Below are 11,200 nucleotides of genomic sequence, written 5' to 3'. Positions count from 1 at the left end.
TTTCCCCATCTGTCTCAGTCCGGGTCCCTGCCCCTATTCTTTTTTCCTCCCTTCCTGTCGTGCTGCCCGTTGCAGGTTTTTTCTGCGCCTCTGTCCTGCTCCCCCATCCTTTTTCGGTCTCTGTCCTGCTCCCTCTTCTTCTTTCTGCTGCCACTCTTCCTCTCTTCCTGCTGCTTCTTTCTCCATCTCTGTGGGACTGCCTGTCCCCGTCCTTCTCTCGCTGTCCCTTTCCCTGCTTCGTGCTTTCTCGTTACACCGCCGCTGTCACTTTTCTCCTCTCTTGTAGTGGCCTGCACCCTGCTCCTCATTTTTGGCGGCCTCTGCCGAGCAGCGCATCGCTCCGGGAGCGGACTGACCGACTGTTCCCTGCTGGAGCAACGGGCGCAGCTGCGGGAAGGACTGCCGAGGTGTCGGAGGGGCAGAGGGAGCATCGGGGGCCCCGAGCCCCGGAGCAGAGCGGCTCCCGGGACTGGCTGGGTGCGTGACTGAATAAAGACCTGCGGTCCCTTTTGCCCTCGCGGCTGCGTTTGTGCGTGGTTTGCACGGGACGAGGGGCTGCGCCAGAGCCCAGGGGAGGAGGGGACGGGCTGTGGGGCAGGGGCGACGGCCCCCTGTTCCTGCCGGGCTCCAGCCGTGGGCCGGGGCCGCCCCAGGTGCGGGCAGCACGGCTGATGGCGACGGCCCCTCCCTCTGCCGGTGGAGGGCCCGGTGCTGCCGTGACCGGGGTGGCCGTGGAGGGGCCGGTGCGAGCCGAGGGAGGAGCGGAGCCGTGACCGGGCTGCGGCTGCAGGGAGGGAGAAGGTGAGCGCGGGGCGGTCGATGGAGCGGCGGGTCCCGGGGAAAGCCCCGAGGCGGGCGAGGGTACCTGCCGAGCGGGGTCCGTGTGGGAGGCAAGGAGCGGCGGGGGTCCAGCGCCGTTTCGGGCACGGTGTCCCCGCAAGCCGAGGCCCGCAGCTCCCGCGGCGTGCTGGGAGCTGTAGTGCTGGGGCGCGGGGCGCGCTGTCGGTCACGCTACTCCCCGGGGCATGCCGGGAGGTGTAGTCTTCCGGCTGCCGGGCGGCCGAGCCCTGCTAGCCAGGGCATGCCGGGAGGTGTCGTTTTCAGGGACTCGGCTGCCGGGCAGCCGCATTGCTCTCGGGCATGTGCGACGAGGCGTTGTGCTTGGTCCCGCCACAGCCCCCGCTGCGCGGGACGAAGGGTAGTTCTGTGGTCAGTTCCGTGTGTTTTTCTGCAGCCTTCCCGCTGCGTCCGGTCCCCAGAAAGCGGTGCGGCCGCGCCTCGACCGGGCGTGCCGCAGGGCTCGCCGCTGCCACCCGGTGAGCAAAGTTCGTTACTGCGGCTCGGGTGGCGCCAATGCGCGGTGGCGCCGAGTCCAAGAGCTCGCTGCTGCCACCCGGTGACCAAAGTTCGGTACTGCGGCTCGGGAGACGCGAATGCGCGGTGGCGCCGTGTCCAAGAGCTCGCTGCTGCCACCCGGTGACCAAAGTTCGGTACTGCGGCTCGGGAGACGCGAATGCGCGGTGGCGCCGTGTCCAAGAGCTCGCTGCTGCCACCCGGTGACCAAAATTCGGTACTGCCGCTCGAGTGGCACAGGTGCTGTGCGCGCTGGGAGGAGCCGTGCCCTGTGTGTCCGGTGCTGCAATAAAGGACGCCTGCCTGCTTGCTGAAATGCCCAAACGGCTTCAGAGGGTCTTTGTGTTTGCCCAATGACGGCACCGTGGGATCCAGCCGTGGGCCGGAGCCGGAGGAGCCCCAGGTGCGGGCAGCACGGCTGATGGCGACGGCCCCTCCCTCTGCCGGTGGAGGGCCCGGTGCTGCCGTGCCCCGGGTGGCTGTGGAGGGGCCGGTGCGAGTCGAGGGAGGAGCGGAGCCGTAGCCGGGTTGCGGCTGCAGCGAGGGAGAAGGTGAGCGCGGGGTGTGTGGGGGTGTGGATGGAGTGGCAGGTCCTGGGGAAAAGCCCCCGGGAGGTCGGGGGCAAGGAGCGGCGGGGGTGCGGCGCCGTGTCGCAGCCGCGAGTCGGGGGCTGCCCGGAGCGGGAGGCGCGCGGCAGGGCGCTGCCCGGAGCCGTGCGGAGGCGCCGCCCCCTGCCGGCGGCGCCGCCCCCTGCCGGCGGCGCGCGCTGCCTGGACCCGGAGGTGGGGCCGGGCGTGGGCGCCGCGCCGTGTCCGCTGGCGCCGTCCCCTGGCCGCGATGCGGTACTGCAGCCCGGCGTTCCGCGCAGGGACTGGGGACTGGCCACTCCGGCGCGCCGTCGGCACGTGGCGCATGCGCGGTACGGCGCAGCAGCATGGCGGCGCCCTGGTGTCGGGTGCCGGGGCGGCGGGGGAGCGGAGAGGCCAGCCGTGAGGCGCGGGCTCCCCTGCGACGGGTGCGGGGGTGCGTGGTGGCTGCCCGAGGGTGGTGGGACGGGAAGCTTCGAGCCGCCCGCTGCGGCAGGCTGCCGGTGCGCTGGAGGCGAGGCGGGTGCGGGCAGCCCCGGGGCCAGAGGCGGGAGGTGACGCAGGGTGAGGGGGGAAGGATGCGGGCACCCCCCCCCAACTCGGCAGCGCTCCCCGGCCCCGCTCGCCCCGCGCAGCCGCCCCCAGCTCCAGCACGTCCCCTGAAGCCTGTCCCGGAGCCCCCGGCCTCCCCCAAGGCCCGTGGTGCGGGCGGCACACTGGGCCTCGAGCGTGCCTCGGCCTCCCTTAACGCGGTCGCCGCTGCTTCTTTCTCTGTGGCAGGGGCCGCGCTGAGGACGCGTTTGTCCGTTCCTGCCCTGGGGATGCCGTTGGCTGCGCCCGCTCCAGGCTTGTGAGGGCTGTGTGTGCCGGGCCTCGGTCTCCTGGCGTCGTGGGGGCGAAAAGGGAGAGGCGGACCGTTGAGTGGCTGCGGATGGGAGCTGGCGGGGCTGAAGCTGGAGAGTCCCGAGAAGGCTGAAGAAGAAAAAAAAATGGAAGGCCACCTGGCTGGAAGCTGCCTGGCTCCGCAGGCAGGAGAGAGCCTGCCTCTGCGGGTGAGGAAGGCTCCCTCTTGGTAGCCTGCAGCAGGCCAGGCCGCCAGCGTGTCCCGCAGGGTCTGTATGTGTCACCAGCAGCAGCATGGTACGGTTGTGGAGCGCGTGAGCGAGCGAGGCTACGTGCCTAGGGAGCCTCGTGTCCTGAGAGCCGCGACACATGCGCGTTTTTTCTTAGGTGTAGGACAGCCAAGCGACCGGACTTACGGAAGAGGAAGGGAGGAGCGCAGGAGAGAGAAGCGCCTGAAGCGGCAGAGTCTCCCGACAGCGCCGAGAGCGAGATCTGCGGTGAGTGGCGGGCCTCCGGGGCCCTGTCGCCCCTCTTCTGCGTCCCGGGCCCTCCCCTGGATCCTTCTCTCTCCCATGCTGCTGTGATTGTTTTGTTTGGTTTTTTTTTCTTTTTCCTTTTCTTTCCCTTTCCCTGTACCTCCCGTCTTCTGTCTGTGTTTGTGTCCTGCTACCTCTCCCTCTTTTTCTCCCTCCAGAATTTCTTTAGCCGGCTCCCTGTCTCTGTTTCTCTGTCCTGCTGCCTGTCCGGTCGTTTCTTGCTATACGTCCCTGTTCAGCCAGCTCTCCCTTTTTGCCTTTCTCTCCTTCTCTGTCCTGCTTCATGGCCCTTTCTCTCCGTCCTGTAGCCCCTTGCTGGTTTGTTTTGGGGTTTCCCTGCACACACCCCCCCGCCTCCCCTCTTCTTGGTCTCTTTGTCTAGATCTGACCCTTTCTTTGTTTCTCGGTCCCTTTTTTCCTGTTCACTGTCCTTTTTCTCTCTCTGCCTGTGTGTCCTGTGCTCCATTGCCATCTTTGTCTCTCCTTTCTTCTTCATCTCCTCCCCCTGCCCCTGTCTCTCTCTCCCTCTTTCGCGCTCACCGGCCCAACATTTTCGTGCTCCGTCTCTGCAAGGCTCCTCGTCCCTGTTTTTCTTGATTTCTCTACCTCTCTGGCGTTTTCTTTCGACCCTTCTTTCTCTCTGAGCTCCTCGGTCTTCTCCCGTGTCTTATTTTCGTCTTCCTAGGGCTCTGCCCTGCTCCCCGTCACTTATTTTCTCTCTCCGTTTCTCTGCCCTGCTCCCCCTCGCTCTCTTTCTTTCTCCATTCCCCTCTGCTGCTCCACAGCAGTGTTTTTCCTTTCTCCGGCTCTCTGACCTGCTCCCCGCCCACCCAGGTTGGCCGTCCCAGGTTTTGTGCTGTTTTTTCCCTTCTCCGCCTCTCTCTCCTGCTGCCCAGCCGAGGCGTTTCCCCCTCCGTCTCTGTCCTGCTCCCCTGTCTCTTATTTTTGCCTGTCTTTCACTTTATCCTGCCTCCCTGTCCCCTTTTTCTCTCTCAGTATCACCTTGTCCCACTCCCTTTCTTTGACAATCTGTCCTGCTCCTTGTCCTTCTCTTTCCCTTCTCTGTCATTCCCCATCCTTCTTCTGGCCTTTCTTCCTTCTCTTTCTACCCTGCTGCCACAGTGCTTCTTTCTCCATCGCTGTCCTGCTCCCTGGCCCTTGTTTCCTCTCGCCGTCACTCTGTCCTGGTTCCTGTCCCCCGGTTTTTCTGTCTCTGTGTCTCTGTCCTGCTGCCTGTCTGGTTGTTTCTTGCTATACGTCCCTGTCCAGCCGGCTCTCCCTTTTTGCCTTTCTCTCCTTCTCTGTCTTGCTTCCCGGCCCTTTCTTCTCTTCCTCTCTCTCTGTCCACTAGCCCCTTGCTGGTTTGTGTTGGGGTTCCAACCCTAACCACCCTCTTCTTCGTCTGACCCTTTCTTTGTTTCTTAATACCTTTTTCCCTGTTCACTGTCGTTTTTCTCTTTCTGTCAGTGTGTGGGGACGGGGGTGGGAAGCTTGGGGCGGGGAGTGGAGGCTGGAAAGAGGTAGGAGGTTGCAGAGGGGTGGGAAGCTGAACTATGTAGAGGCCAGCAAAATGGGAGGTAGGAGGCTGATGAGGGGTGGGAGGCTGGGGGCGAGAGTAGAGACCAGAAAAAGAAGGAGGTCGGAAAGGGGTGGGAGGCCGCAGCAGGGTGGGAGGCCGGGGGCGAGAGTAGAGGCCAGAAAGAAAAAAAGGAGGCCGCAGAGGGGTGGGAGGCCGCAGAGGGGTGGGAGGCCAGGGGCGAGAGTAGAGGCCAGAAAAAAAGGAGGCTGGAAAGAGATGGGAGGCTGGGGGGTGTGAGTAGAGGCCAGAAAGGCCCTTTTCTTCCGGCTTCTTCCCTGTCTTTATCTCTCTTTCCTGCCTTGTTTATTCCTCTGATTCAAGTTCTCTCTCGATCTGTGAGTTCTGCTTCCCACTCATCATATTCTCTCTCTTTCTCTGTCCTATTCCTGCATACAGTGTGCAGTGAGGCTTCTTGTCTAGGAAGCCGCGTCTCGTATGAGCTCTAAGACAACCACATGCATTTTCTCTCAGGTGGAGGCGAGCCAAACGATTTGAGTTACAGAAGAAGAAGGGAAGAGAGAAGGAGAGAGAAGCATCTGAAGTGTCCAAGTCTCCCGGCAGCACCGAGAGTGAGAGCTGCGGTGAGTCCTGGGCCCTCGGGGCCCTGTCACCCCTCTTCTGCATCCTGGGCCCTCCCCTGGCTCCCTCTCTTTCCCACACTGCTACGATTATTTTTTTTTCTGCTCTTGTGTACCTTCTTTCTCCATCTGTCTCTGACTTGTCCCCATCTTTTAGGTCCTCCCTCTTTCTGCCCTGCAGCCCGTGGCGTTTTTTTCCTTCTTCCCCTCTTTCTGTTCAGCTCCCGGTTACTACTTTTGCTTTCCTCCTGCTCTGTAGCCTGTCAGTACTTTTGCTGTCTCTGGTGCTCTTTTGTCTGGCTCCTTGTCCCTTGATTTGAGGCCTTCCTTCTCGGCTCCATAGCGCGTCACAGATCTACTGCTTTCTCCATGTCTATTCTATTCTATTTCCTCATCTCTCTTTGCCCAGGTCCCTGCCGCTATTCTTTTTTCCTCTTTCAATGCTACAGGGTTTTTTTTTGCATCTCCTTCCTGCTCCCCGTTCTTCATTTTCGGTCTCTGTCCTGCTCCCTCTTCTTCTTTCTGCTGCCACTCTTCCTCTCTTCCTGCTGCTTCTTTCTCCATCTCTGTGGGACTGCCTGTCCCCGTGCTTCTCTCGCTGTCCCTTTCCCTGCTTCGTGCTTTCTCGTTACACCGCCGCTGTCCAGCCATCTGTCACTTTTCTCCTCTCTTGTAGTGGCCTGCACCCTGCTCCTCATTTTTGGCGGCCTCTGCCGAACAGCGCATCGCTCCGGGAGCCGACTGACCGACTGTTCCCTGCTGGAGCAACGGGCGCAGTTGCGGGAAGGACTGCCGAGGTGTCGGAGGGGCAGAGGGAGCATCGGGGGCCCCGAGCCCCGGAGCAGAGCAGCTCCCGGGACTGGCTGGGTGCGTGACTAATAAAGACCTGCGGTCCCTTTTGCCCTCGCGGCTGCATTTGTGCTTGGTTTGCACGGGACGAGGGGCTGTGCCAGAGCCCAAGGGAGGAGGGGACGGGCTGTGGGGCAGGGGCGACGGCCCCCTGTTCCTGCCGGGCTCCAGTCGTGGGCCCGGGGCCGGGGGAGCCCCAGGTGTGGGCAGCACGGCTGATGGCGACGGCCCCTCCCTCTGCCGGTGGAGGGCCCGGTGCTGCCGTGACCGGGGTGGCCGTGGAGGGGCCGGTGCGAGCCGAGGGAGGAGCGGAGCCGTGGCCGGGCTGCGGCTGCAGCGAGGGAGAAGGTGAGCGCGGGGTTGGGGGGGGAGGTGGATGGAGCAGCGCGTCCCGGGGAAAAGCCCCCGGGAGGGCGGGGTCCGTGTCGGGGACAGGGAGGGGCGGGGGTTCGGCGCCGTGTCGGAGCCGCGAGTCGGGGGCTGCCCGGAGCCGTGCGGAGGTGCCGCCCCGTGCCGGCGGCGCGCGCTGCCCCGACCCGGAGCGGTACTGCAGCCCGGCGTTGCGCGCAGGCTGTGGCCCCTCCGGCGCGCCGTCGGCGCGTGGCGCATGCGCAGTGCGGCGCAGCAGCATGGCGGCGCCCTGGTGTCGGGTGCCGGGGCGGCGGGGGAGCGGAGAGGCCAGCCGTGAGGCGCGGGCTCCCCTCCGGCGGGTGCGGGGATGCGTGGTGGTTGCCCGAGGGTGGTGGGACGGGAAGCTTCGAGCCGTCCGCTGCGACAGGCTGCCGGTGCGCTGGAGGCGAGGCGGGTGCCGGCAGCCCCGGGGCCAGAGGCGGGAGGTGACGGAAGGGAAGGGGGGAAGGAGGCGGGCACCCCCCCCAACTCGGCAGCGCTCCCCGGCCCCGCTCGCCCCGCGCAGCCGCCCCCAGCTCCAGCACGTCCCCTGAAGCCTGTCCCGGAGCCCCCGGCCTCCCCCAAGGCCCGTGGTGCGGGCAGCACACTGGGCCTCGAGCGTGCCTCGGCCTCCCTTAACGCGGTCGCCGCTGCTTCTTTCTCTGTGGCAGGGGCCGCGCTTGTCCGTTCCTGCCCTGGGGATGCCGTTGGCTGCGCCCGCTCCAGGCTTGTGAGGGCTGTGTGTGCCGGGCCTCGGTCTCCTGGCGTCGTGGGGGCGAAAAGGGAGAGGCGGAGCGCTGAGTGGCTGCGGACGGGAGCTGGCGGGGCTGAAGCTGGAGAGTCCCGAGAAGGCTGAAGAAGAAGAAAAAATGGAAGGCCACCTGGCTGGCAGCTGCCTGGCTCCGCAGGCAGGAGAGAGCCTGCCTCTGCGGGTGAGGAAGGCTCCCTCTTGGTAGCCTGCAGCAGGCCAGGCCGCCAGCGTGTCCCGCAGGGTCTGTATGTGTCACCAGCAGCAGCATGGTACGGTTGTGGAGCGCGTGAGCGAGCGAGGCTACGTGCCTAGGGAGCCTCGTCTCCTAAGAGCCGCGACACATGCGCGTTTTTTCTTAGGTGTAGGACAGCCAAGCGACCGGACTTACGGAAGAGGAAGGGAGGAGCGCAGGAGAGAGAAGCGCCTGAAGCGGCAGAGTCTCCCGGCAGCGCCGAGAGCGAGATCTGCGGTGAGTGGCGGGCCTCCGGGGCCCTGTCGCTCCTCTTCTGCGTCCCGGGCCCTCCCCTGGATCCTTCTCTCTCCCATGCTGCTGTGATTCCTCCTCCCCCCCCCCCCCCCCAGCTTTTCTTTTCCTTCCCTGTACCTCCCCTTCTTTTGTCTGTATTTGTTTCCCTGTCCCGCTCTTTTCCTCTCTATTCCTCATTCCCTGTCCTTGTTGCTGTTTTTTCTTTCTCCATCTCTGTGCCCTGCTGCCTATCTCTGTCCAGTTCCCTTTCTGTTTGCTGGGTTGTTTTTTTTTTTTTGCTCCTCATTCCTCTGCCTTGCCCTGTTCCGTCCTCTCACTCCCGCAGTGTCATGCTGTGTGTTACCCGTCCTTCTCCCTGTGGTTTTTTGTTCCTCTTGCTCTGTGCCTCTGTCCTGCTGCCTGGAAGTAATTTTTTATTCTCCGTATTTCTGTTATTCTGCCTGTGGCTATTTTTTTTGTTCTCTACCTCTCTCCTGCTCCCCACCCTCACCTTTCTCTCCCTGACGTTCTTTCCTCTTCCCAGTACCTCTGCTTTTCTGCGCCCTTGCACTCCATTTCCTCCGTCTCGCTCTATCACGCTGTCTTGCTCCCCATCCCTCCCTTTTCCTTTCTACCCTTCCGATGTGTGTGTCCCCCAAGTGCCCCTTTGACGTGTCCCAGTCTTTCTGTCTACACCCTCCTGTCATTCTCCTTCTCTTGCTCTTCTTGCTCTTTTTCTCTCTTTTCCTCTGTGCTGCGGCCCATCACTGTTCTTTCCTCCTCCATCCCTTTGTTGCGCTGCCTGTCCTTGTCAGTTTTGCCCTGTGTTCTGGCTCCAGTCTTGCCTTGTTTTCTGCATCTCTGTCCTTTTCCCTGTACTTTTTTCTCTCTGCTCCTCAGTCCTTCTCCCTCGTCTTGTTTTTCTCTTTCTGCCGTCCCTCTCTTTTTGTCTGTGACCCTCTGTGCTCTTCTCCTTCTCCCTCTCAGTTTGCGGTTGTCTTATGTGTCCCCTTCTCTGTCTCTCTCTTCTGCTGTCCTGCTCCCCAGCCCCATTATTTATTGCTTCACCCCTCGGTCTTGCTCTCAGTCCCTGTTTTCTCTTGTGCTCCACCTCGCTGCCGTTCTCTCGGTTGCTCTCGGTTGCTGTCTGTCCCAGCGTCCTGCTCCCTGTCGCGCTCTCTTTCACAGTATCTTTCTTTCTGGCGTCCTGTCCCTCACCGGTTTTCTCTGTCACTCTGTCCTTCCTCCTGTCTTTTCCTTGTGCCTCTGGCCTCCTACTCGTCGCTACTTTTTTCTTCCTTTCTCTACCTCTCTGCCTCTGTCCTGTCGCTTTCTTCCTCTCTCTGTCGCCAGCATTTCTTTCTCCATCTGTGCCCCCCTCCCTGTCCCTTTTCTCTCATTCTCTCTGTCCTCCATCCTCCCCGTAACTCTTTGTCTGTATATCTCCATACTGCTGCCTGTCCCTTTGTTTCTTGCTATATGCCCCTGTCCAGCTTGCTGTCCCGTTATTCTCCTCTGTCCTGCTCCTTGGCCTTTTTTCTCATCCTGCAGCCCATCACTGTTTTCACTTTCTCCACCTCTTTGTCCTGATCTGTGTGTCTCCTGCCCTCGTCCATCTGGCTTGTTGCCTGTACGTTTGTCTCCCTCCAGCGTTCTTTATTCCCCTGATTCAGTTTCTCTCTTGATCCGTCAGTTCTGCTGCCCGCTCGTCATTCTCTCTCTCTCTCTCTCTTTCCCTCTTGTCTTGTTCCTGCGCGTAGTGCGTGAGCAGGCGAGGCTACGTGTCTAGGGAGCCTTGTCTCGCCAGAGCTGCGAGACATGGACGTTTTCTCTTAGGTGGGGGACAGCCAAGCGACCGGAGTTACGGAAGAGGAAGGGAGGAGAGCAGGAGAGAGAAGCGTCTGAAGCAGCAGAGTCTCCCGGCAGTGCTAAGAGCGAGATCTGCGGTGAGTGCCGGGCCCTCGGGGCCCTGTCGCCCCTCTTCTGCATCCCGGGCTCTCCCCTGGATCCCTCTCTTTCCCACACTGCTGTGCTTTTTGGCTTTTTTTTCCTCCCTGCCCCCTCCAACCCCCTCCCCGCTCCCATGTACCTGCTTTCTCCATCTCTGACCAGCTCCCTGTCCCCATCTTTTAGGTCCTCCCTCTCTCTGCCCTGTAGCCCGTGGCTTTTTTTTCCTTCCCTATCTCTTTCTGTCTGGCTCCCGATCACGGTTTTTGCTTTCCCCCCTCTCTGCCCTATAGCCCGTCGGTACTTTTGCCGTCTCTGGGACTCTCTGTCCGGCTCCCTGTCCCTCTGGTTCAAGGTCTTCCTTCTCAGCTCCGTAGCACGTTGCGCGTCTGCCTCTTTCTCTATCTCTCTCTATTCTGCTCCCTGCCCCTCATTTTGAATTCCTCCCTCTCTGTCCTGTCGCTCCTTTTCCCTTTCTGCATCTCCGTCTTTTTTCTCTTTTTCTTTCTCTGTCTCTCTCTGTCCAACTCCCTGTCTCTAAGTTTCAGTTCCTCGCCCTCTCTGCGGAAGCTGTCGGGACTTTTTGCCTTCGCAGTCTCTCTGTTTTGGCTTCCTGTCCCTGTTTTTTCATTCCTCCCTCTCTGCCCTGTTACCCGTCACCATTTTTATTTTCTCCGTCTCTTCTGGCTCAAGGTCCTGATTTTTTTAAGTTCCTCCCTCTCTGCCCCATACCCTGTCACTTCTGCAGGTCTGTTTCTCCACCCTCTCCCTGTGCGGCTCCCAGCCCCTCTTTCGCACTTCCTCCCTCCGGAGCCTGCGGCCTGTTGCTTTCCCCCCCTCTTATTTCTCTCTCTCTGTCTCTCTCTGTCTCCCCGCCCCTGTTTTTTCATTCCTCCTGTCTCTGCCCTAGAGCCCGTCAGGAGTTCTTTCATTCTCTGGCGCTCTCTTTCCAGTTCCCAGGCCCTGGTTTTCAGTGTTGTCCTCCTGTCTTCCCTGTGCCACGGCGCGATTTCATTTCTTTGGCCGTCTCTCCCGGTCCGGCTCCCCGCCAGGATTTTTTAATCCCCCCCTCTCTGTCTTGTAGCCCATTGCTGTTTTCTCTGTCTCTGTGTCCCTCTGTCCGGCTCCCTGTCTTTACTTACTATTTTTGTTGAATTCCTCCCTCTCTGCCCTGTACGCGGTGCTGTTTACACTTTCGTTCCCGGACGTCTCTCTGTAGATTGCTCCCAGTCCTGTTTTTTTTTAATTCCTCCCTCTCTGTCTGTCATGGTTTAACTTGGCAGCCGGCAACTAAGCACTAGAGAGCTGCTCGCTCACAGCC

General features: G+C 61.5%; 1 long non-coding RNA gene across 1 annotated transcript; it reads left to right on the top strand.

The window, feature by feature from the left end:
* Positions 1-2,585: 2,585 nt before the first annotated feature.
* On the top strand, positions 2,586-6,367 carry LOC142361518 (uncharacterized). Its single transcript, XR_012764149.1, has 3 exons — positions 2,586-3,280; positions 5,370-5,479; positions 6,153-6,367. It is a non-coding gene; the product is annotated as an uncharacterized LOC142361518 (long non-coding RNA).
* Positions 6,368-11,200: the final 4,833 nt, after the last annotated feature.

The sequence above is a fragment of the Opisthocomus hoazin genome, chromosome 5, assembly GCF_030867145.1.
Source record: "Opisthocomus hoazin isolate bOpiHoa1 chromosome 5, bOpiHoa1.hap1, whole genome shotgun sequence".
NCBI classification, from domain to species: domain Eukaryota; kingdom Metazoa; phylum Chordata; class Aves; order Opisthocomiformes; family Opisthocomidae; genus Opisthocomus; species Opisthocomus hoazin.
This window is presented reverse-complemented; position numbering and strand designations above follow the sequence as displayed.